Source organism: Panthera pardus, unplaced genomic scaffold (assembly GCF_024362965.1).
Source record: "Panthera pardus isolate Hobbes unplaced genomic scaffold, ASM2436296v1 HiC_scaffold_20, whole genome shotgun sequence".
NCBI classification, from domain to species: domain Eukaryota; kingdom Metazoa; phylum Chordata; class Mammalia; order Carnivora; family Felidae; genus Panthera; species Panthera pardus.
Window position 1 is genome coordinate 83,208,034 of NW_026526766.1, and position 26,074 is coordinate 83,234,107.

At 39.0% G+C, this 26,074-nt stretch overlaps 1 protein-coding gene and 1 long non-coding RNA gene across 4 annotated transcripts in view; one reads left to right on the forward strand and one right to left on the reverse strand.

Moving 5' to 3' along the window:
• NR6A1 (nuclear receptor subfamily 6 group A member 1) overlaps positions 1-26,074 on the reverse strand; it is a 230,481-nt gene that overhangs the window by 107,665 nt on the left and 96,742 nt on the right. The gene's annotated exons all lie outside the window — the stretch shown is intronic.
• The window catches only part of LOC109250182 (uncharacterized), a 53,944-nt gene continuing 46,904 nt past the window's right edge, over positions 19,035-26,074 (forward strand). Inside the window, exon 1 of the long non-coding RNA XR_002072914.2 lies at positions 19,035-19,353. This is a non-coding gene — a long non-coding RNA (uncharacterized LOC109250182). The remainder of the gene's footprint in view (positions 19,354-26,074) is intronic.

A 26,074-nucleotide genomic window follows, 5' to 3' on the forward strand; every position in this document is an offset into this window, starting at 1 on the left:
AATAAACTCTAGTTGAGAACCATCTGTCATAGTTTCTGACATATAAAATGATCAGCAAATGTAAGCTTTAAAAAATGGTTGCAGGGAAGGAAGGGAGGAGAAGGTGGTCGAAAGAAGACATATAAAAGACAAAGACTAAGATGACCAAATTGGCTGGGTGACTGGATACGGAGGCCACGAAAAAAAGAAGGTAGCAGAGCTGACCACAGCTTTCATTCTATGTGATTCATGCCACCAAAAGAAGAACAATAGAAGAGGATGCAGATTTGAGGAACCAGAGCGATACACAAATGGAAATATCTGAAAGGCATTAAGAATTCTGGCCTGTAGTTAGTGAGAATGGTCAGCGTAGGTCTCCGTATCAAATATTAATTTTTTTTTTAACGTTTATTTATTTTGGGGACAGAGAGAGACAGAGCATGAACGGGGGAGGGGCAGAGAGAGAGGGAGACACAGAATCGGAAACAGGCTCCAGGCTCCGAGCCATCAGCCCAGAGCCCGACGCGGGGCTCGAACCCACAGACCGCGAGATGGTGACCTGAGCTGAAGTCGGACGCCCAACTGACTGAGCCACCCAGGCGCCCCTCCGTATCAAATATTAAAATCGTTCTTTATGTCTCCTGAGCTTTTATAAGGTTTCAGTTTTATCTAACAGTTCCAAAATAAACACTAGTCACATGCTTAACTGTAAAGCTCTCAGGATAAACCTAAAAGACATGTTTGGCAATGATTATGTATTGCCTTTGACATAAAAAAAAAAAAAAAAAAAAAAAAAAAAAGATATTCTCTTTTCAGGAAGAATTATACTGTAATAAAAAAATAAAGCAAATAAGAAAAATCACTACATGGGACTGCAAACTGGTGCAGCCACTCTGGAAAACAGTGTGGAGGTTCTTCAAAAAATTAAAAATAGATCTACCCTATGACCCAGCAATGGCACTGCTACAAATTTACCCAAAGGATACAGGAGTGCTGATGCATAGGGGCACTTGTACCCCATCGTTTATAGCAGCACTTTCAACGATAGCCAAATTATGGAAAGAGCCTAAACGTCCATCAGCTGATGAATGGATAAAGAAGTTGTGGTTTATATATACAATGGAATACTACTCGGCAATGAGAAAGAATGAAATCTGGCCATTTGTAGCAACGTGGATGGAACTAGAGAGTGTTATGCTAAGTGAAATAAGTCAGGCAGAGAAAGACAGATACCATATGTTTTCACTCTTATGTGGATCCTGAGAAACTCAACAGAAGACCAGGGGGGAAGAGAAGTGGGGGGCAGTTACAGAGAGGGAAGGAGGCAAACCATAAAAGACTCTTAAAAACTGAGAATAAACTGAGGGTTGATGGGGGAGTGGGGGGAGGGCAAATTGGGTGATGGGCATTGAGAAGGGCACCTGCTGGGATGAGCAGGTGTTGTATGGAAACCAATTTGACAATAAATTTCATATTAAAAAAAAAAGAAAAATCACTATTGATTTGTGCATTTGTACAAATCTCACTCTTTTTTAGTTTTCCATCCTTTTACTGGACAACTGAAAAATAGGTATATACCAATAATCTGGAAGATTAAACCAATTTCTGAGCTTCAATACGTGCCACATATTTTAGAGACACTGGTAAAAGAAAGAGAAGTTGAATCCAAACTGATGTGTGTTCAAATTCCAGCTGCATGATACCTTTAGAAGTCAGATCTGACTCTAAATTCTCCAACCCCATGGCAACTCTTGCAGCCTTTGCCAAGCCACCTGAGCAAACAAGACTGCATCCCTGCCCCTCACCTGCTATGGAGTCTACATCAAGGCCTCTCAAAGAATTAGCCAAAGCAGATAGGCACTGGAGCTGATCTGAGGCATCTATCTATATACTGTACTTTGGATTTTCTAGGAATATTCTGTTCTGTGGTCTCCATGAACCAACGTTCTCTAAATTCCAATATTCAGGAATTCAAAATAAATCTCTCAAAATAAAAAGTCCATGTAATATCATGACACATATGTCAAAACCAACAGAATGTAAAACATCACAAGTGAACCCTAATATAAACTATGAATTCTGGGTGATAATATTGTGTAGGCTCACTGACTGTAACAAATATATTACACCAGTATGGGATATTGATGAGAAGAGTTGTGCAGCAGGTGTGGGAGAGGGTGTATGAAAATTCACGGTACTTCTGCTCAATTTTGCTATAAACCCAAACCCTAAACTTGCTTTTAAAAGTCTATTCGAAGTAAAACAAAACAAACAAAAACAAAACAAAACCAAAAAAAACAGGGCACGTGGGTGGCTCAGTTGGTTAAGCACATGTTGATCTCAGCTCAGGTTTTTTTTTTTTAATTTTTATTTTTTTAATGAAATTTATTGTCAAATTGGTTTCCATACAATACCCAGTGCTCATCCCAGCAGGTGCCCTTCTCAAATGCCCATCACCCAATTTCCCCTCCCCTCACTCCCCCATCAACCCTCAGTTTATTCTCAGTTTTTAAGAGTCTTTTATGGTTTGCCTCCTTCCCTCTCTGTAACTGCCCCCCACTTCTCTTCCCCCCTGGTCTTCTGTTGAATTTCTCAGGATCCACATAAGAGTGAAAACATATGGTATCTGTCTTTCTCTGCCTGACTTATTTCACTTAGCATAACACTCTCTAGTTCCATCCACGTTGCTACAAATGGCCAGATTTCATTCTTTCTCATTGCCGAGTAGTATTCCATTGTATATATAAACCACAACTTCTTTATCCACTCATCAGTTGATGGACGTTTAGGCTCTTTCCATAATTTGGCTATTGTTGAAAGTGCTGCTATAAACGATGGGGTACAAGTGCCCCTATGCATCAGCACTCCTGTATCCCTTGTGTAAATTTGTAGCAGTGCCATTGCTGGGTCATAGGGTAGATCTATTTTTAATTTTTTGAAGAACCTCCACACTGTTTTCCAGAGTGGCTGCACCAGTTTGCATTCCCACCAACAGTGCAAGAGGGTTCCCGTTTCTCCACATCTTCGCCAGCATCTATAGTCTCCTGGTTTGTTCATTTTAGCCACCCTGACCGGCATAAGGTGGTATTCTCAGTGTGGTTTTGATTTGTATTTCCCTGATGAGGAATGACGTTAAGCATCTTTTCATGTGCCTGTTGGCCATCTGGATGTCTTCTTTAGAAAAGTGTCTATTCATGTCTTCTGCCCATTTCTTCACTGGATTATTTGTTTTTTGGGTGTGGAGTTTGTGAGTTCTTTTCAGCTCAGGTCTTGATCACAGGGTCGTGAGTTCACACCCCACATTGGGCTCTGTGCTGGGTGTGAAGCCTACTTTAAACAAACAAAAAAAAAGGCAGTGGGGCGGTTGCCACAGGGAGCAGCACAAGTGAGGATGGCCTGATCGCAGGGTCCCCAGATTCCTAACCTCTGCCAGGGCCTCAGCCCCCTTGTGGGTTAATGCTGTTGCTGGCAATCCAAATTCCTGGAGGGCCTGGATCTTCCAGGAGATCTTGGAGCTGCAGGAGCACAGAAAAGATTGGTGATGGTGGTGGTTTTCTTCTCTATCAGCGTGGCCCCACAGGAACTGGAGCTTCCCAAGACCTTCGCCTCAGTGAAGAGAGGAGCTCCAGGGAGGCCTGAGGGAGCAAAGTAGCAAGACCTGCTCTTCCCATCTGCCCACCTGCTGACCAGCATGACCCCAAGGCAGTGGTGTCCTAGCTGAGACTGGTGCACCCAGCCACTGCTTCAGGAGTAACTTTCATCTTCCTCCAGTCACCCCTTCTGGCTCCTTGCTTCTCTGGCTTCTGCACAGTTATGTAACATGTATTGGGATAAATAGTCCTCTTTTCATAATGTTATGGTGGTTCTATTCCCAGTTGACTCACTGTGATTTGGTGATCTACTTATGCTTCTTAGAACCCCACTCTCACTGACTTCAAAGAAAGTAAACACATTTACTCCTTTGTGGCTCTTCTATGCAAGGACATGTACAGCTTTTAAAAAGAAGTTTTCATCTCCACATTTACATTCTACATACTATAGAATTTACCATATAATGTCCTATATAATCTATTAGCATAATATATAATTTATTTATTGTTATTATCTGCCTCCTGTAACCAGAAACCATGTTCCACAAGGGCAAAGAGTTTTTGTCTGATTTGTCTGTGGATGCAGCTTTGGTACCTGGGCATGGCAGTCAGTATTTATCAAACTGAATGAAATTAAACAATGCCCCTCCACCCCCCCGCCAAAAAAAAAGGTACAAAAAAAATATCTCATGTGAGATGTGTTGTCATAATTTGGGATTCAGAAAAAGCGATCCCTTTAGATGTGCAGCAGCAGATGCCAGAGAAAAGACATGCTCAGGGCCAGGAATTACAGAGACAAGGTTGGCAGGCGGGGGGTGGGGGGGGGGTGGGTCTTAAATTCTTTGGATGGTCATGAGGAAAATAAAATTTTCCAAAAAAAGAATCTACAGAAATCCAAATGGTGAGTTCTCCCTGTAGCTGAAGACTCCCATTATGTCATGGAGTAAATTTATATGTGCCAAATTTACAAAGGGTGCAAAAGGCAAACATCTTATCAGGAAGCTCTCTAAATTGAATGACAATTTTTTGACAAAGTGAAAAGTAAAAAGAGATGATATCCTTATCCCAACTTCTATTAAAAACCAATACCAATTCCAGTTTCCAGTACAGCCATAGAAGGGACTTAGAAGTTGCTATCGTATCCTAACAACCAAGAAAAAGCTGAACAAAATGAAAAAGCAACAACTCTTAGATTTGGCAGAGAAGTGTGGTCACATGACAAACTACTGTCCCCCAGATTGGAAAGACAGATAAAGAGGGGCGCCTGGGTGGCTCAGTCGGTTAAGCGTCCGACTTCAGCTCAGGTCATGATCTCATGGTCTGTGAGTTCGAGCCCCGCTTCAGGCTCTAGGCTGATGGCTCAGACCCCGGAGCCTGTTTCAGATTCTGTGTCTCCCTCTCTCTCTGCCCCTCCCCCGTTCATGCTCTGTCTCTCTCTGTCTCAAAAATAAATAAAAAATGTTAAAAAAAAAAAAAAAAAAAAAAAAGAAAGACAGATAAAGATAACAGAGAATCAACTTACCAAAGCAGAAACTCATGAGCAGAAAACTCCATGGGAAGCAGTGCCAGAATAAGAAGACCCCAACTGCAATTGATGAATTGCTTGCTGGAAGCTAAGTGTGGACAACTCCAAGAGTTAAAAACTCCACAGTGCCCAGTAACAGGAGGGTCCCATACTTGCTTGAGTTTTACCTCCAAGAACTCTACCAAGACCTCCCAAAGAGTGTCAGAGAAAAATTCCCTCTTGCTTCCAGCAGAGGGAGGGTAAAAAACTATTTTGAAATGTATCAGAGCATTGAAGAAAAATTATTTGACCACAGCCTAACTTGCTGGAGTTTTATCAGAGCCTAACCTACCTAATAAAAGGAAATACCTGCCCCCTCTAGCCATTCTTTCTGGCCAGAGGGGGAAAAAAAGAATGTGAGAAGCACCAGTGTATTCCAGTCTATAGCAGAAGCTCACTAAGACTCACATCTAATCAAAGAACTATAGAATGCTTCCTCTTCCCCCATATCTTCGTTCCTTTTACCCAGCACATCACATCTGATTTCCAGCAGCAACAACAACAAAATCACAAAGCATACTAATAGGCAAAAAAACTTTGTCATGCTGCGCGTGAAGCCCACTTAAAAAAAAAAGATTGTCAGAGTGGATCCAAAAACAAGATCCAACTATATGTTGTCTACGAAACCCATATATAGATTAAAGCAAAGGAATGACAAAGGATACAGGAGTGCTGATTCATAGGGGCGCTTGTACCCCAATGTTTACAGCAGCACTTTCAACAATAGCCAAATCATGGAAAGAGTCCAAATGTCCATCAACTGATAAATGGATAAAGAAGACGTGGTTTATGTATACAATGGAATACTACTTGGCAATTAGAAAGAATGAAATCCTGCCATCTGCAACAATGTGGATGGAACTGGAGGGTATTATGCTAAGTGAAATAAGTAAGCCAGAGAAAGACAGATTATCATATGTTTTCACTCATATGTGGAACTTGAGAAGCTTAACAGAAGACCATGGGGGGAAATAAAGGGGAAAAAATAATTTCAAACAGAGAGGGAAGCAAACCCATAAGATACTCTTAAATACAGAGAACCAACTGAAGGTTGATGGGGGGAGGTGGAGGGGGAAAATGGGTGATGAGCACTGAAGAGGGCACTTCTTGGGATGAGCACTGGGTGTTGTATACAAGTGATGAATCATGGGAATCTACCCCTGAAACCAAGAGCACACTGTATACACTGTATGTTAGCTAACTTGACAATAAATTACATTTAAAAAAAAAAAAGTAGGGGCGCCTGGGTGGCACAGTCGGTTAAGCGTCCGACTTCAGCCAGGTCACGATCTCGCGGTCCGTGAGTTCGAGCCCCGCATCAGGCTCTGGGCTGATGGCTCGGAGCCTGGAGCCTGTTTCCGATTCTGTGTCTCCCTCTCTCTCTGCCCCTCCCCGTTCATGCTCTGTCTCTCTCTGTCCCAAAAATAAATAAGAAACGTTGAAAAAAAAAAATTAAAAAAAAAAAAAAAAGTAAAGGGAGGGACAAAGATACATCATAGTAACACCGATCAAAAGAAAGCAGAATAGCTATGTTAATTTTAGACAATGCAGATTTCAGAACAAGGAGAGTGATCAGGGATGAAGAGAAACATTACATAATAATGATAAAGGGGTCAATATTCCAAGATGACATAACAATCCTTAATAGGTATGCACCTAACAATAGTGTCAAAATACGTAAGGCAAAAACTGATAGAACTGCAATGAGAAATAGATGAATCTACTATTATCACTGGAGACTTTAACACCTCTCTTTGAGATATGGACATATCCAAAAGCCATAAAATCAGTAAGGACACAGTTGATCTCAACAATACTAAAAATCAATTGGATATAATTGACATCTATAGACCACTTCATCCAACAATGCAGATTATATATTCTTCTCAAATTCATATGGAACATTCACCAAAAAAGGACCACATTCTGAGCCATAAAAGAAACTTCAACCAATTTAAAAGAACAGAAATCATACAATACCTGCTCTCAAATCACAATGGAATTAAAACAGAAATCAATAATAGCAAGATAGCTGGAAAATCCCAAAATACTTGGAGATTAAACAACACAATTCTTTTTTTTTTTTAATGTTTATTTATTTTTGAGACAGAGAGAGACAGAGCATGAGTGGAGGAGGGTAGAGGGAGAGAGAGAGGGACACACAGAATCTGAAGCAGGCTCCAGACTCTAAGCTGTCAGCACAGAGCCCGACGCAGGGCTTGAACTCACGAGCCATGACATCATGACCTGAGCTGAAGTCGGACACCCAACTGACTGAGCTACCCAGGCGCCCCTAAACAACACAATTGTAACACATGGGTCAAAGAAGAACTCTCAAGAGACATTTTTAAATATTTGGAACTAAATGAAAATAAAAATAGAACTTATCAAAATTTGTAGATTGCATCAAAAGCAATGCTCAAAGGGAAATTTATAGCACTGAATTTATATATTAGAAAAAAAGAAAGATTTAAAACCAATAATCTAAGTTTCCATGTTAGGAAACTAGAAAAAGGAAAGCAAATTAAATCCAAAACAAACAGAATTAGGGAAATAAAAAAAAACTAGAAAAATAATGAAATTGAAAACTAGAAATCTTTAGAGAAAAATCAACAAAACCAAAAGCTAGTTCTTTGCAAAGATAAATAAAATAAAAAAGTCTGTATCCAGGCTAACTAAGGAAAAAAAGAAAAGAAAAAAGAAAAGAGAGAAGAACCAAATTATTAATAGCAGAAATGAAAGAGGGTATTAACACTAGTACAGATCATATGGACAGTAGAAAGATAATAAAGAAATACTATGAACAATTCTATGCCCACAAATTTGATAACCTAGATGAAATGGACCAATTCCTTGAAGACATAATCTGTCAAAACAAACACAAGAAGCAACAGACAATCTGAATAGGCCTTTATCTATTAAAGAAATTGAATCAGTACTTAACAACCTTCCCAAACAAAAAGCCCCAAGCCTATACAGGTTCATTCAAGGAAGAAATTATTCTGTGATCTTTTATAGAATATACAAGTGATTTAGAAGTAGAGGGAATACTTCTAAACTCATTACATGAGGCCAGCATTACACCAATAACAAAAAGACCAAGATCTTACAAGAAAACTTCAAACCAACATCTCTCACTCATACAGATGCAAAAATCCTCAACAAAGTATTAGCAATTGGGATCCAAAAATGTAAAGAAGAATTATACATTACAATCAAGAGGGGTTTATTCCAGGTATGTAAGGCTGGTTAAACATTCTTTTCTAAAGAAGAACAATCACTTGATCATATCAATAGATGCAGATAAAGCATGACATATCCAATACCTATTCCTACTAAAAAATTCTCAACAAACTAGGAATCATGGGGAACTTGCTCAATTCAATAAAGAAAATCTACAAAAAACCTACAGCTAACATTATACTTAAAGATATGAAACTCAAAGCCTTCCTGCTAAGATCAGGAACAATGCAAGGATGTCCCCTCTCACCAGTGCTTTCCAACATTGTACTAGAAGTGCCACCTAATGTAATAAGATAAGAAAAAGAAATAAAAAGTATACAGTTTGGAAAGGAAGAAATAAAATTGTCTTTGTTCAGGTGTGCCTGGGTGGCTCAGTCGGTTAAGCATCCAACTTTGGCTCAGGTCATGATCTCACAGTTCACAAGTTCAAGCCCCGTGTCGGGTTCTGTGCTGATAGCTCAGAGCCTGGAGCCTGGAGCCTGGAGCCTGCTTTGGATTCTGTCTCCTTCTCTCTCTGTCCCTCCCCCACACATATTCTCTCTCCACACAAACAAACAAAAAACAAAACTCCTAGAACTAATAAGCAGTGACAGCAAGGTTGCAGAATAGAAGGTTAATAAATAAGCCACGCCCATTGCTTTCCTGAGCAAGTGAAATTAAAAACACATTACCATTATTAGTACCTCCACCAAATGAAATACTTAGGTATTAAATGTAACAAAATATGTACAAGATCTGTATGAAGAAAATTACAAAATTCTAATGAAAAATATTAAAGAAGTACTACATAAACAGGAAGGTATTCTATGTTCATGGATAAGAAGAGTCAATATTGTGAAGATGCTAGTTCTTCCCACCTTGATTTATAGATTCAGTACAAACCCAACCAAAACCCCCAGCAAATGATTTTGTAGGTATTTTTTTTATTTTTATGTTTTTAATTTTTTTTTATGTTTTTTTAAATTTATTTTTGAGACAGAGAGAGACAAAGCATGAGCAGGGGAGGGGCAGACAGAGAGGGAGGCACAGAATCTGAAGCAGGCTGCAGGCTCTGAGCTGTCAGCACAGAGCCCAACGCAGGGCTCAAACTCATCGAGTGTGAGATCATGACCTGAGCGGAAGTCAAGACGCTCAACTGACTGAGCCACCCAGGCACCCCTGATTTTGTAGGTATTAACAAACTGATTCTAAAGTTTATATGGAGATGCAAAGACCCAGAATAGCCAACCCTATCAATATTGAAGGAGAAGAAGAACAGAGTCAGAGGACTAGCACTACCTGATTTCAAGAATTACTGCAAAGATCCAGTAATCAAGACAGTGTGATATTGAGGAAATAACAGACAAACAGATCAATGGAACAGAAGAGAGAGCGCAGAAACAGACTCACATAAATACAGTCAACTGATCTATGACAAAGGAGTAAAGGCAATACAATGGAACAAAAAAGGTCTTTCCAACAAATGGTGCCAGAACGACTGAATACCCACATGTAAAAAGATGAATCTACACAAAGACCTTACACTTTTCACAAAAGTTAAGTCAAAATGAATCACAGGCCTAAATGTCAAACACAAAACTATGAAATTCCTAAAAGATAACATAGGAGAAAACCTCTATGACCTTGAGTATGACAATGACCAGAGAGAGGCATCATCCATGAAAGAAATCACTGACAGACTTCATTAAAAATAAAAACTTATGGGGACTCCTGAGTGTCTCAGTCATTTAAGTATCCACTTCTTGATTTAGGCTCAGATCATGATCTCACAGTTCATGGGATCAAGCACCATGTCAGGCTCTGCACTGTCAGTGCCCGGGATTTTCTCTTTCTCCTTCTCTCTCTCCCCTCCCCTGCTCACATTCTCTCTCTCTCAAAAATAAAAATAAAATAAGCTTTAAACAAATTTATTATAGGGGCACCTGGAGGCTCAGTCAGTTGAGCGTTTGACTCTTGATCTCAGCTTGGGTCATGATCTCACTGTTTGTGAGTTGAAGTCCCAGGAGAGGGTCTCTCCCTCTCTCTCTGCCATTACCCCACTCATGCTCCTCCCTCTCTCAAAATAAACGAAGAAACTTAAATTTAAAAAAAATTACTATAAATTGAATAAAACAAAACCTGGTCTGCTAGCGACAATGTCACGAGAATGAGAAGACAAGCCACAGACTAGAAAAAAATACTTGCAAAAGATACATTCAATGAAAGTCTGTTATCTAAAATATAAAATAAACTCTTAAAACTCAACAAGAAAATGAACAACCCAATTAAAAAGTAGGCAAAAGATTTGAACAGACATCTCACCAAAGAAGATATACAGATGGCAAGCAAACAAAAGATGCTCAAAGTTATACATCATTATGCAACTTCAAATTATAACAATGAAATACCACTACACACCTATTAGAATGACCAAAATCCAAAACACTGACCATACCAAATGCTGACGAGGATATGGAGCAATAAAAATTCTCATTGCTTGCTGGTCAGAATGCAAACTGGTATAACCACTATGAAAGACAGTTTGGGAGTTTCAAAAAAACTAAACATACTCATACAATACAATCCAGGAATTAAACTCCTTGGTATTAACCCAAATGAACTGAAATTTTACATCCACACAAAAAATTGCACATAGATGTCTACCGCAGCTTTAATCTTAACTGCTAAAACTTGGAAGCAACCAAGATGTCTTTTAGTAGATGAATGGATAAACTGGAACATCCAGACAATGGAATATTATTCAGTGCTAAAAAGAAGCTATCAAACCATGAAAAGACATGGAAGAAACTTAAATGCATCTTAGTAAGTGAAAAAAGCCCATCTAAAATGGTCACATACTAACTGTAAGACTCCAATTATATGACATCTGGAAAAGGCAAAACTATGAAGTCAGTAAAAATATTAGTAGTTGCCAGTAGTTAGGAGGGAGGGAGGAATGAACAAGCAGAACACAGAGCATTTTTAAGGCGGTGAAACAATTCTGTACAATACTGCAATGAAAATACATGTCATTACACATTTGTCAAAACCCACAGTATGCATAACACCAAGAGTGAACCCTAAAGTAAACTATGGATTTCAGGTGATAATGATGTGTCAATATAGGTTCATCAGTTGTAACAACTGCACCACTCTGGTGCTTGGTGTTGACAGTGGGGGAGGTTATTTATGCACGTTGAGGACAGAGGTTAGATGAGAACTCTCTGTACTTTACACTCAGTTTTGAAATGAACCTAAAACTGCTCTAAACAATAAAGTTTACTAATTAAATAAAATGCACAGGAAAGAAAAAAATATCAATTTTCTAAGTCATCAAGTTAATAGTTACTGCCTTTATTTTTTTAAGTGTATTTATTTTGAGAGAGAGAGCACACACACGAGTGGGGAAAGGGGAGAGAAAGAGAGGCAGACGAGAGAGAGAGAGAGAGAGAGAGAGAGAGAGAGAGAGAGAGAGAGAGAATGAATGAATATCCCCAAGCAGGTCCCACGCTCAGCACAGAGCCTCCAGGGCTCAATCTCATAACCGTGAGATCATGCCCTGAGCTGAAATCAAGAGTTGGACACTTAACTGACTGAGCCACCCAAGCACCCCTGCCTTTATAAGCCTAGAGGAAAACAAGACATTACAGTTTTTATAAAGAAGAAAACTATATGTTCAAAAATATTGCAGTTAAAAAAGACTCCCTAAAAATTGCTTAAATTAAGTAACCTGCCATTTTTTCTCAGTGGGCACTTATGATTTTAATGGGAATGGTAAACACGTAAACTTTTAGAAAGTGTGTAATTTCAGGGTCACATATCTCTTGGACAGTATCCTTACGTAAAAGGTTAATGTAAGAGGCCTAGTAGAAGCCTAGTAGAAACCACTACAAATAGGTAGTCACCCATGGCCACCACTGGCCTGCCTCAGAACCACATCCTTTGGGAGCCCTGGTACCTACCTAGGTTCAGCTCTTCATGACTTGGAATTCAGCCCTGGCTTCTTCCCATGATACAGCCTGACCTCAATGGAGCTCAGCCCCCAGCTACATGACTTTTTTGCCCTATCACTTTTTCCTCAAGAACCTTGAGACTCTGAATCAGTGGCTATTCCAGGTCTCATTGGTCCGTCCATCCGTGTTACAATGAGCTCCTAAAGATTTTGGAAAAGTCTGTTCCCAAGAGGTATAATCACCGCTGACATTCCCTCAACCCTGGAAATGCCCCTCAGTGAAAATGGAAGTGCTTTAAAGAAGACAGTAATTAGGTAATAAAGAGAGAGGGCTTTGGAGCCACAAACAAAAACAAAAACAAAAACAAGAAAACAAAAACAACCCATAAAAAACCTGAGTGAGATTACTGGTTCTGTCTTATGAATCTTGAAGAAATTATTTAACTTCTCTACACCTCAGTTTCTTCATTTGTATAAAAGACGAAGTGGCAATACCAACTTAATCATGATACTGTGAGAATTCAAAATAACAACGTTGCAAAGCACCTACCACAGGGTCTGCCCCATGGTTATTCCTGTCTCTTTCTGCCTAATCTACTTTGCCATCTTTGCCCTTGATGTAACCCATGGGAAGATAAAATGGGAGAGAAAAAAATAGGCCTTCAGATATATGTATCTGAAGATATTATCCAAAATCCTTAGTTTTAATTATACAATCAAATAATTATGGGGGCGCCTGGGTGGCTCAGTCAGTTGAGCGTCCGACTCGGTTTCAGCTCAGGTCATGATCTCATGTTTCATTGGTTTCGAGCTCCACATAGGGCTCTAAGCTGACGGCACGGGGCCTGCTTGGGTTTCTCTCTCCCTCTCTCTCTGCCCCTCCCCAGCTTGTGCTATCTCTGTCTTTCTTAAAATAAGAACATAAACTTTAAAAAAAATTTTTTTTAATGCTTAATATTGGATCAGTCTCTTCTTCACAAAAAATGAGCATATTCTTGGCCACCACAGGAGAAATAGTTTATGATCTGTGCCTTAAATCCAATCCTACCCATGTGACTTTAACCTTTCCCTAGCAGACAATGGTACCTGACTATTTTTGGCTAACCAAGGTATAAGGAGGTCCAGAAGATTTGGACAGCCAACCCAACTGAAGCCCAAAAGGGAAAAAACAAAAACCTATGTCCAAGTCATGGCAGAAAAGGAGAAAGGGGGCGCATGGGTGGCTGCAGTGGTTAAGTGTCAACTCTTGATTTCAGTTCAGGTCATGATCTCATGGTTCATGAGTTCAAGCCCCGTGTCGGGCTCTGAGTGGGCAGTATGGGGCCTGCTTGGGATTCTCCCTCTCTCCCCTCTCGCTGCCCCTCCCATGCTCTCATTCTCTCTCTCAAAATAAATAAATAAACTTAAAAAGAAAAGAGAGAGAGAAAAACCAACTCAGCTGGTTAATAATGGAAACTAGCAGATTAAACTCCTGTTTTTCACTAGAAAGCCACTGCATGAAGTAAAAACTAGCCCCAAACCCCAAGTCTAGACTGATTAAAAGTCTTGGAGGTATCCCAGTCAAACCCCAGACTGCAGAGGAGTCAGAAATCAGCTCTATTTCAACACTATTAGGTTTTCACAGGCGTCTGTCTTAGGACATAACTCTTTATTCCCAAGGCCTAGCAATGTCACCTTCTATACAGTCTCATCAGCCTGGAGCTCGAAGTTAGCTGTAAGGTGAAGGGTATGATTTTTAAAGTTAAGGTATAGTAGAGTTTCTGTCCCAGCTTCAGCCACTACCTGACTGTGATTCTTAAGAATCATTTCTTTAACACTACTTTTCTGCAAAATAGGGATAATGACATTCCCCTCACAGAACTGTTGTGAAAATTAAAAACCCTTGTCAGAAGTGCCTAGAGTACAGTGCATAGCTCATAGTAGACAAAAGGCATTCATTCCCTTTCCTTCCCTCTTTGATATAGCCTTATATTCCAGGGAGAGAGGAGGGTGTGATTTCTCCTTTCCACAAAATTAACCAGTTCCACAGTCAGAGACGTCAGGGCTGAACTCAGACTCTTGGTATCTTTTCCCACATTCGAGTCCTGACTCCAAGTCACACTGCAATACCTCACTTTTGAAGGCCACACTCACACTCACAAGCTAGGTCTTACACAGCTATTATTTTAAGGACTACGGTTACCTCAGGGCTGGGCTGAGTAATGAGATACAAGTGCTTTGGGAATCTGCAGATTCCCAGCATAACTAATGAGTACTGTCAACTGCATTCTGTCCAAGATATGGACAGACAACTCCAAGTGGCCAACAGCTCTGTGAAAAATGCACAGGCAACGATCAGAGGAAGACTATTTTGCTTCTTCCTGTAGCCTCTGCTTTGGTAAATTTACATTTTATATAATCATTATTACTAAGATCATTTGTGGTTTGTTGTTGTTCAGTTTCATTAAAGATTAGTATCAGCAGGGAAGCTATATAATGTGGTAGAACAAACACGGGCTTTGGAATCAAGCTTTGATTCAAGTCCTAGCTCTGCCACTTCCTTGCTATGTGACACTGGGCGAGTCATAACCTCTCAGACCCTCAATTTTCTCACCCACAGTAGTTTTCAAAGTTCAGGTTGCCCCTTCAGTAGCTTGTAAAACCAATTTAATGGCTTTAAGTAACTTTTTTGTTTAAAACACTTCTTTTTCCTTTTTTTTTTTTTTTTTTTTTAGCGTTCATTTATTTTTGAGAGAGAGAGAGAGAGACAATGTGAGCAGGGGAAGGGCAGAGAGAGAGGGAGATACAGAGTCTGAAGCAGGTTCCAGACTCTGAGCTGTCAGCACAGAGCACGACGTGGGGCTTGAACTCCCCAACTGCGAGATCATGACCTGAGCTGAAGTCAGACGCTTAACTGAATAAGCCATCCAGGTGCCCCTAAATAACTTTTTTTTAAGTAAAAAAAATTAAAGAGAAAAATATCAGATGACACTACATGTTGTAAGGACAAGTACCATTTCATAAAACTGTGGTTTCAGATATATATAGATAGATATGTAGATATATACACAAATATGTGTATAATTGATCGTAATATAAAATATTTCTTACAGTGGATAATAGTCAAAAAAATTGAACACCACTGACCTATAAAATGAGACTATCAGGTGTGTGTAACATTACCTTCTGTATTTCTCAAAGTATTTGAGAATTTGAAAAAATAAAACAACACGGACTAAATATTAGCAATCAACCTTATTTGAATCAGAATATGTGAATACAACCTTATTTAAAAATACTGGTAAAGTTCCTCTTTATTGGTCAATTTCAGATTCCTTGTTTTATTTTCTTCATAGCATGCTTTTCTGTTTTACTTCATTTTACTTTGTTAACTTATTTTCTGTCTTTTCACTAGAATATAAGCTCTGGAAGAATCTTCTGTTTTGTTCTTGGTCTCTCCTTAGCACCTAGATTTTACTCATTTGCATGCGTGCGTGCGCGCGCGCACACACACACACACACACATATATACCATATACGTATGTTATATGTATACCTATACACGTTTATGGGTGTGTATCTGCCAAATGAAGAACATCAATGCATTCATTCCAGTGCATTCCATTTAACTCTACTTTCAAGATAACATGAGAGGGGTGCCCAGGGTGGCTCAGCCAGTTAAGTGTCCAACTCTTGATTTCGGCTCACGTCATGATCTCGCGGTTCCTGGATTGGGCTCTGTACTGACAGCATGGGGGCTACTTGAGATTCTCTCTCTCCCTCTCTCTCTCTGCCCCTCCCCTGCTGTTTGTGCTGTCTCTCTCACAAAATAAAGAAATAAACTTAAAAAATAACGAGAAAGAATCTGCATACACAGGAATATCCGTCAACTGAGTTCAACAAGGAGTTGTTCAGCTAAAAATCTATAAAAGGTCCAAGTTACTAATATGCCAACCTTTCTTCTGAGTATCTATTCATGAACCATATCTATCATAGGGCTATAGCTCTTGATGCTCAGGGAAAGAATATTTGATTTGGAATCAATGCTTAGCCTAAAACCCACTGATCATCATCTCACTAGGAAATGTGCCTCTAGCATAATGGATCTGGAGCCAAAAGAGACGAGGGTTGAAATCCCCATTATATCTTATACATGCTGTAAGGACTCAGGCAAGTTCCCTTATTATTAAATGAAGGTAATAGTACTTATCTCACAGGGTTATTTTGAAGATTAAATGAGCTGATATATATAAAATACCTGTCATAGTGTCTGGTACATAATAAAATACAGTAAAAAATTAACTATTATTATTATTCATTTACACACAATTTTTTCAACTAACTTTTATTAATGTTCATTGTGTTACACAGGTCCTGGGTCTACACAAGGGGCATAGGCACAATTCAAGAGGAATTGGCTACAGTCCTTACCCATGAAGAGCTCACAGTGTAATCGGAAAGATAAATCCAAAAACAGTTAAGTATGGGAGTGCAGTATATATTAGGTCTCATCCAGAAAGGCTGAAATGAATCTGTCCTTCTCTAGCAAACCTGATCTTAGGTACTGGTAAGTCCCTAGAGTTGATAGGTATATCAAAACCCTTCCATTTTATAAAACGGAATAGCTTCTGTCATGGGCCAGAGCAGCTCTATAAAGAAGCCCTCACAAGATTATAAGAATGGTCAAGAATGATTGTCTTAATAGCCAAAAGGTAGAAGCAACTGAAGTGTGCACTGACAGATAAAAAGGATAAATGTGGTGTATACACAACGGAATACTCTGCAGTCTTTAAAAGGAAGGAAATTCTGACACATGCTACAACATGGATGAGCATAGTGGACATTATGCAAAGTGAAGTAAAGTAAGCCACTAACAAAAAGACAAACACTGTATTATTCTGTGTATATGAGGTATTCCGAGAGTCAAAAATTCATAGAGACAGAAAGTAGAAATGTGGTTGCCAGGAGCTGTAGGGAGGGAAGAATTGGAAATTAGTGTTATATACAGAGGTTCAATTAGGGAAAAGATGAAAAAGTTCTGGTGACCAATGGTGGTGAGGACTGTACAACAAGGTGAACATACTTAACACTACAGAATTGTACACTTAAGAGTGGGTAAAATGATAAATGATAATGTATATTTTACCACAACTTAAAAAAAAGTAATTGTCCTACGACTTATAGAAAGAGAAATGCATGCGTCCCCTGTTCTCTGACTTTGATCATTCTTATATCTGGTAGCATACTTATCAACCCAACTTTCCCCAGCTTAAGACATGAGAAGAATTTTGGGACAGTCCTCAAACACAGAACCCTGTGTAATGTAGTCAACACCCAAGCAATCACAAACACACAAACATCCAAACCCAGAATTTAGAGCAAAATAGACAGATGCTATATGGTGACCACAGGTTTATTTCCACAAGTGTGAAAGAGACAAAAAATAAACCAAAGTATCTGTATGTGTAAAAGGCAGTTTAGGATTTTTTATAAGCTAATTCCTAAAGAGATAAGAAAGTTCTTAGAACCGGGGCGCCTGGGTGGCTCAGTAGGTCAAGTGTCTGACTTCAGCTCAGGTCATGATCTCACAGTTCATGAGTTTGAGCCCCGTGTTGGGCGCTGTGCTGACAGCTCAGAGCCTGGAGCTTGCTTCGGATTCTGTCTCCCTCTCTCTCTGCCCCTCCCCCACTCGTGCCTCTCTCTCTCTCTCTCTCTCTCTCTCTCTCTCTCTCTCTCTCTCAAAAATAAACATAAAAAAAATTTTTTAAAAAAGTTCTCAGAATAAAATGACAGGTCCATGTGGAGTAGATTTCATGTATCAGTGCCAAGGTCTCATAACAAAACTTTACTGCCTCAGATTTAAAAGAAAAAAATACTGCTGATTTGCATTAAACAAAGCAACTTTTATATACTAAACAAAAATGTCACAACTGACAGTGCTGTATAATGACCTGGTTTCCTAGTGGCTCAGAAAGATGGGAAATAAATCCCAAGGACCCTAGTTCAGACAGACAGGACAGGGTAGACTCTGGCTGTCTTGCATGATTAAAGGCTATATCACAGCTCAGGGGGTCTACACTTTGGTAGCTTCTCCTCTGCAGTCCCCTATGTGACTAAGGACTGGGATAAGAGTGACAGCTTCACAATGGGGATAGTAAGTGATAAAGCTTTTTCCTAGTATGTTCAAAGACTCCAGAATCTAAAACTTAACTTCTCTGCTATCCATCCATACAATTTTCATTAAGAGAAATTTACACCATCTAGGAAGTCAAATGCCACCTTTATTTTTATCTTATCAAACCCTAAAATAAAGGCCAGCATGTGGTGTGGACAGGAGCCTTGGTTAGGATCACAAAAATTCTCACATCAAATAACTGATTTAAGTTAGAGCCAAGTTCATCAACAATAAGATGACAGGGTTCAGGCAAAGTCAGTTGCCTGTTTACATTTCAGAAAGACTAGCATTGCTCCTGACACTAGCACATAGGTATAAGCAACCTCTGGGTGGGTAATGCCACCAAACAAAAGCAACACCTTCAAAGTCTCTCGGTGACTAAAGGCAGCCAGACACTCAAACTGCCAGTCCTGAATTACGGCCTCTGAATGGTGAGGGCTTCACATTTCACTGATCAGGGCACAGCCCAATCAGAAGACAAACCCCTGCACTGCCAGGGACCAGCAAATCCGCTTTCTTCCAGAGTGCACATGACTGAATGTGCTTCTGTCCATCATCTGGGTCATATATAGTTCAATGCGAGCTGAGCAGACAGGGCTGCAAGGAAATCTGGCGCGGTTCAATACCTCGTCTACCCTGGGTTCCAGTATCTAATTTTTTTTACTGACAAACTCATTTCTCTACCGGGACAGGATGCTGTGCTGGCTGGAAGTTCCATTTCTACAGCAAGAATCCTATCTGGAAACACAGAAGTTGTCCTCTAGCCACAGCAGCTCGAACTTTTTTGATTGTTGTTGCTGCTTTCTCCCATCACCCCCACCCCCTTTTGACAAAGATCCAACTGTAAAAAGTCTTACGTAACAGTTCAGGACTACTTCGGTTCTTTTACTGGGTAAGCACTTTCAATTTTTTTTTTTTAAACTAAAAACCATTTTAACATTGAATCTGTTGAGAGACTTAACTAAAATCTTTTAAGTAATTTGTGTAGTGAAATACTGTCAGTGGATTTTTTTTAGTCTCATTTCTGCACGTGCTCCTTTGTTCTCAGAACAGAAGCTTTTTATACACACCCCATAACGCAGCTGGAGAGAGTTATGAAGTCAGTTATTATAAGGAACACAAAGGTTGTTTTGCATTCTTTGCCTTTATATAATTAATTTTGTATTTGTTTTCTTAAACCAGAGTAGTTAAAAAAGGGAGAAATTCACAAAAGAATAAACTGTTGCAGAAAAAAAGTTTGAAGTTTTTACCACCTTTTCTATCTGTAGTTTTGTGTGGCCAAACACTTGTGCTGCCTGGGGCGGTGGGGGTAGTGGCAAGCGTAGACAGAGAGGAACTAAGCCAGACATGGACAAAGGCATGAGCCAAAACCAGACAGTCCTGGCCGTTCGATAGGCCAGCAGTGGGTGAGACAGGTCAGCCAGCTGCAGGGGCGGGAGGCGGAGGGGGGGGAGGGAAGGGGCATGGATGTGTGAGGTGCTCATGCGTGCGATCGTGACTAGATTCTGAAACTGCCAGCCATTTTCCCAGCTATGCTTTGTGCAATCTAAAGGAATGCATCTCCTCTGAAGCCGTCTTGCCAGAGCCCAGTGATAGAGAGGAGTGTGATAAATACCACAACATATGGATCAGAAAATACTGGGATCTGGGGTGGGCAAGAGGGAATGCAGAGGGTGTGGAAATTTTTTAGTGATCTGGAATGTGTTGAGTGACAGGAAGTGCCCCAAGCTTCCCCCCACCCAACTCTTCGCAGTCGCGCCTGCTTTTGTCTAACTCTTGTAATCTACACACTACTGCTTACAAAGCTGTCTGAGTTTAAGACAAAAAGAAACATAAAAGGCTCTCCATTCCATAGTACCTGCGATATGGAAGGAGTGTAAAAAGCATGGCCCTTCAAGCCAAAGACATTTTTTCAGGTATATAAGACAAATATAAAATAATAATTTTCTAAGGATAATGAGAACTATGAATTAGAGTCTGCCTTCCAAATCTGATTTTAAAAATCCTGATTCTGCCATAGGTACAAAGGCTTAAGTTGGTTCCTAATCTGAATAAGTCTTGTTTGGTTGGTTAATATACTGCGTTTGAAGTTGTTTGTTTTCTTTGTATAAATTTGGACTTCAGGGAATAAAGCAAATAAGTAGAATGCACTAAAAAAAAAAAAAAAAAGATTTTTCCCTTTGCTAGTTAAAAAGCATTTTAAAGGGTTGGTTTCTTAGAAAAAGCAGTTCTTTCTTTCTCATTTTTGCATGTATACTACTATAAAGATAACTTAATGCCATCGTCAATGTAAGGTAGAAAACTTTTGACAGAAAAATAATACAGATGATAAACAACTTAGCATTTTCCCAAACTTCTATATTATCAACAGAAACACTAAAACTTGAGAGAAAAGCAGTCAAATAATTGAATGGTTAACCCTAGTTTTGGAGGATAAAACGGAAAATTCAGTATGAATAAAATGATATTTGGTAATGTTTCTACCTCCTACCACAAAGGATGTTAGTGGTCAGCCTAGGAGTTAATCTTTCCTAGCGTGGCTCTGAGCCTTCATGCCGAGCAGACGTTATTCACAGGACGATTCGAAAAGTCCATTCATATATCTCACTACCTGGATTTGAATAGAAACCAGACAGCAATTCTTTAGTTCCAGCCACCATTCGCCCCACTGGACAATAGCGATTTGTTAGCACAGAGTCACAGGCTGTGGGACACAAAGCTCGGAGCTGCAGAAAGATGGGGGATTCAGAGAACAGGAAATTACAGGCCCGATGCACTCCTGGCAGCCCTGAGAATACAAAAAAAAAAAAAAAAAAAGGCAACACAGCGATGCCATGTTTAAGAGCTACTTCTAGCTTTTTTAACCACCTCCAATGTCATAAAAGCTCTATTGTTGGAGTACATAAAGTCACGAGTCCCATGTGCTCTCTTTTCTCACTATAGGGAACTTCATTCAATGCCGTGGCACAGTCAGAAAAATCAAAAGCATCCAGAGTTGATTAGTTGTAAGCTCTGATAGAAAGGAGAAGAGCATTTTATAAACAAAAATGTCACAGAAAAAAGGTGCTTGGTAACACAAGTGACACAATGAAATTAATATCTTTTACAAATTATTTCATAAGACTAGACAATCAGAATGAAACCAAATGTATCAAGACTCCAGGGAAACAAATTTTTCTTCAAAACATCATATAAAATCTATTATTTAATTCCATCAAAAGTTTCTTCAGAAGATATGTATCAATTTAAAAACTAACCTTAGATAGAATATTTCTGAGTTCTGAGTTGTGTTTTCCAAAACAAAGAACTAAAATCAAAGCCCGAAAGGCTTATTTGGCATATTAAAAAGAAAACTACATTTTCTTTTGTTGGTTATCAAATTATTGTAGTTCTCTGGCTAAATTAAGAAAATGCCTCTACTTCCCTCCCTTTAGACCTAAAAAATAAAATAATGGACATTCTAGGTGAGGGGAGAGAGATAATTCTCCAGTCTCAATCAATGAGCATAGGTTCTTGTCCAGGCCCTCATGCTGCAACCTGAGCACCAATAAGCCAGAATGGTGTCCATTTCAACAGGAGGAGACCCTACACAAGGAAGTTATCAATGGTTTTGTTCTTCTGCCTTTCTTCTGTGATCCATTAGTAGACACAAATCCTAAATGATATCATACCTGAAATATTCATCAAATGAGATCATGAATGACCAAAAACTGCTTTAGAAACACGAACGGTTCTACTCTGGTCCCATGGCTGTAAGATGAACGCTTGCTAAATTTAATGTTGCTGGAAAACAAATCAGCAACTTTTAAACTACCAATTACTGGATTTCTTCAAATTCTATCATTACGCACCAAACACGAGCATCAGTTACAACCTCAAGCCGTGCTGCTGTCCAATACGGTAGCCACCAGCTATGTGGGCTATTGTTATTTGAATTAATCCAAATTAAATAAAATTAAAAATTCATTTCTTCAGTCACACTGGCCACATTTCAAGCACTCAATAGCCCCAGGTAATGAGGGGCTATCATACAGGACAGCGCAGATAGAGAACTATAGCAGAAAGTACTAATGGACAGCAATCATCTAGACTATGCTCAATCCACAATACCTGTGTTCAACTACACATCCAGCTGGACATGAAATAAATCAATCTCTAAGTAAAAAAATATAATGACGAGTATTGTCGACAAGGTAGGTAGCACCATGATACTTGAAATATGTCTAAAAAAGCATTTTGAAACGAACGGTTTCTTTCTTTTTTTTTTCCTTTGGCCCAAAATAAAAAGGTTATGAAGAATATTAAGGCAGTAGTAGCAGACAGTTAAGAGTGGTCAGAGTAATTAAAATGTTCCAGAATGCTACTTAGTATCAAAAGTTCTTCCTAAACATATGAAGCAAATGATTCTATGGTTTCCTTCACATCACTGTCATGGACAATACAGAATTGCAAGGAACAAGGGGCTTGAAGGCAGTCAGACCTAGTTTTGATTACTAGCATCCATGCTGCCAGCTAGAGAATATTAGGCAAATTAGTCCACCTCTCTGGGATTTAGTATCCTTACCTGCAAAATGGGGAAACAGCCAACCAGCAAGATGTATGGAAGGACTCACAGTCAAGGATAGAAAGCATCCAGAGTAAAGTGCCAGACATGTAGTGGGAATTTTAAAAAAAAGTGAGTAGCTATTATTTATTATTATATCGTCCACCCTAAATCTTTATAATGTGACTCTGTGCAGACAGATACTATTCAACACATAAAGCAAGCCATCATAAACAAGTATCCTAAAATACTAATGCTGGCCATTCAGTAAAGCAAGTGGAATAAAATGGAAATATTTGTATTCTAGACAGCTTTCCTAAGCCAATATGTGACCATGCCGCTCCATAACAGCCTGGCTTTTTCACCAGAACAATCTCATGTCATACTTGGCTCAAATAACCAGCATGGCCCCTGTGTCTTCAGAGGTTTATATACATGCATCTGGGCTTAGGTTTTATATAGGACAATGTTCTGTAGCTAAAACGTAAACTCTACCAAGGGATACATTGTTAGATGAATACAAAAAATCATTTCCAAATAGGGAAACTGATGCCTGTTCAAGAAAATGGCAAAGGCTATTTTAGAAATGCAATGGTAAGAAACCTCATTCTCTCTCTCTTTTTTTTTTTTAAGTATTGAACTGAAGGAACATTTAAATAATTTAAATTATAGTAATAGTAATAATGAGCTGATAAAACATCCAATGCCTATTTTTTTAAATTATTGTGAACCTGGTATTTGGTCAAGACCAGATGTAATGAGTGGTTCCTCCTCAAGGCTTTAGTGGTTTAAAAAAAAAAAAAAAAAAAATTCCAGGGCACCTTGGTGGCACAGCTGGTTGAGCGTCTGACTCTTGGTTTCAGCTCAGGTTATGATCTCATGGTTTGTGAGTTTAAGCCCTGCTTGCACTCCGTGCTGTCAGTGCAGAGCCTGCTTGGGATTGATTCTCTCTACCTTTCTCTCCCCCTCTCCCTGCCCCTCTCCTACTTGTGCTCTCTCTCTCTGAAAAATAAACTTAAAAAAAAAAAAAAAATTCCAAGTGATTCTATCATGACCACATGTCTTAGCTTCCAAATCTATCATCAAGTAAATCAGACATGATAAACATGGATATGAGGTTCTAAAATGTTGATGTCATTCTCAGCCCATCCTTATGCCTGCTAGGTGCAAGAATCATGGGGCTTAGGGGCAACTGAACATGGGTTGGAATCCTGGCTCTGCTACTTATTTATACTATGTGATCCTGAGTAAGTCACTTCCTCTCTTTGCCTCAGACTCTTCATGCAAAATATATGAATATTTTAGCCTTCCTGCCAGTCATTTTAAAGTTCAAGGATCATATACATAAAACATCTTGAACATCCTAGCACATGGAAACCACTCTGGAAATGTCAATTCTATGAAAATACAGTAAGGGCCTGAGGTCCACTTCATTGTCTAAGAATCTTCCAAAACATGAATGGAAATAGAAGGGTTCTAGGCAGATTTATAGCAAAGGCCATTCTCTGTTTAAATTATGATTAAAACAAACATGAAGATAAAAGCTGTCAACACTGCACAGAGTTTCAAGTCTTAGGAACATAAATATTAAATAAATTGATTGAATAAATATAAGAAAATTATAAGAAAAGTGAGATGGAACCTCAGATTTTAGTATTATAAGACAGAATTTAATAGTGATACTAATTTAATGTTATTAAATATCTAAGAATCATTTTCTTAAATGAAGAAATAGTATCTTTTTGGAATAAGATTACCACTCATTCTTCTTGGTGATTAAAACAAAAATATGAAAGTTCTAAAATACTGCCCTTGACTGAGATATCTGCCTCTTGCAGGTAAGAGAAAGAAAATTCATGTCTTTTAAAATCAAACCCATAGAAGGAATTGCTGGGTAAGATGTTTTTCTACTACATCTGTAGACTCATTTTAAAGTTGAAACTAATCCAGCAGAACTAGAAACAGTAATGTTTCTTTATGCCAAATAAGTGAAAAATGTTAGACATGCCAAATAACCTTTCAGAGTACAGAAAGTAGTAGATTCCTCTCCCCCTTGTACCCCACCCTCCCCAAAACTGTAAGGGAGATAAGTGTGGTATATTAGAAATCTGAAAAGGTAGATTTATCTCCCAGAAGTGGGCTGGATTAGATAGTACATTAAATCTCTGCCACTATCTAGATTGGTGACTTTTAAGAAGTCAATTCTGAGTCCTTGTTACCAGTAGTGGTCCGAAAAAGCACATTCATACTAGAAGCTAAAGGGTAGAGAGAGTACTTAAGAGGTGAGAAATTTGGTCTCGCCAGAGTGTATTCAAATCCAGTCTCTGTAAAGCCTAGCTAACCATAAAAGTTTTACAGGACTGCTTAAGCAGATAGATTAGATAGACAAGAAAGGTAGTTAAATAAAGATAGATAAGACAGATCTGACTGCAAGGATTTTCCATGGATATCATTAGCAATTTTATCATAAAACAATCACAAAAGGTAACCAAAGGAAAGGTTCTTCTCAGCAGACATTTATGAGTGAGTTCTTAATAAATGCTGATCAAGCCGAGCCTTCTTTTTCTAGTCATTTATCCAATAAATATTAAATGCCCAATATGTATCATACACAGTAGCAGACTTAGGTTGAATGATGAACAAAACAGATAGTAGCTGACAAGCTATAAATTAGGATAACCATGGTCAGAAGCCGTATCATTTAAAAAATGGTAGGGATTGCAGAATGAATCCAGTGATTTGGGGAAAGTGCCCTGCCAACTGCTGAAGCCGAACTAATATAATATAGTTCATAAGAACATGGAAGAATGCACTCTCAGCTGTTTGATTCAAGCAAAGAGATATGCTAAACTACAAGATCTTAATGGATCTTAAACCATCAAGGAAATGAGATACCTTCAAACACATAGACTGGTTTCAAATGACCATTACTCAGATCTGTGGTAAACCACTATCTCATGCAAAAACTCAGTTTCCTTTTGATGGATGATTAAGAACAATATAGTATCTGTAAAGGGGTCTAGGCATGGAATGACATTCTGGGAGATCATGATACATTGGAGCATTAAAT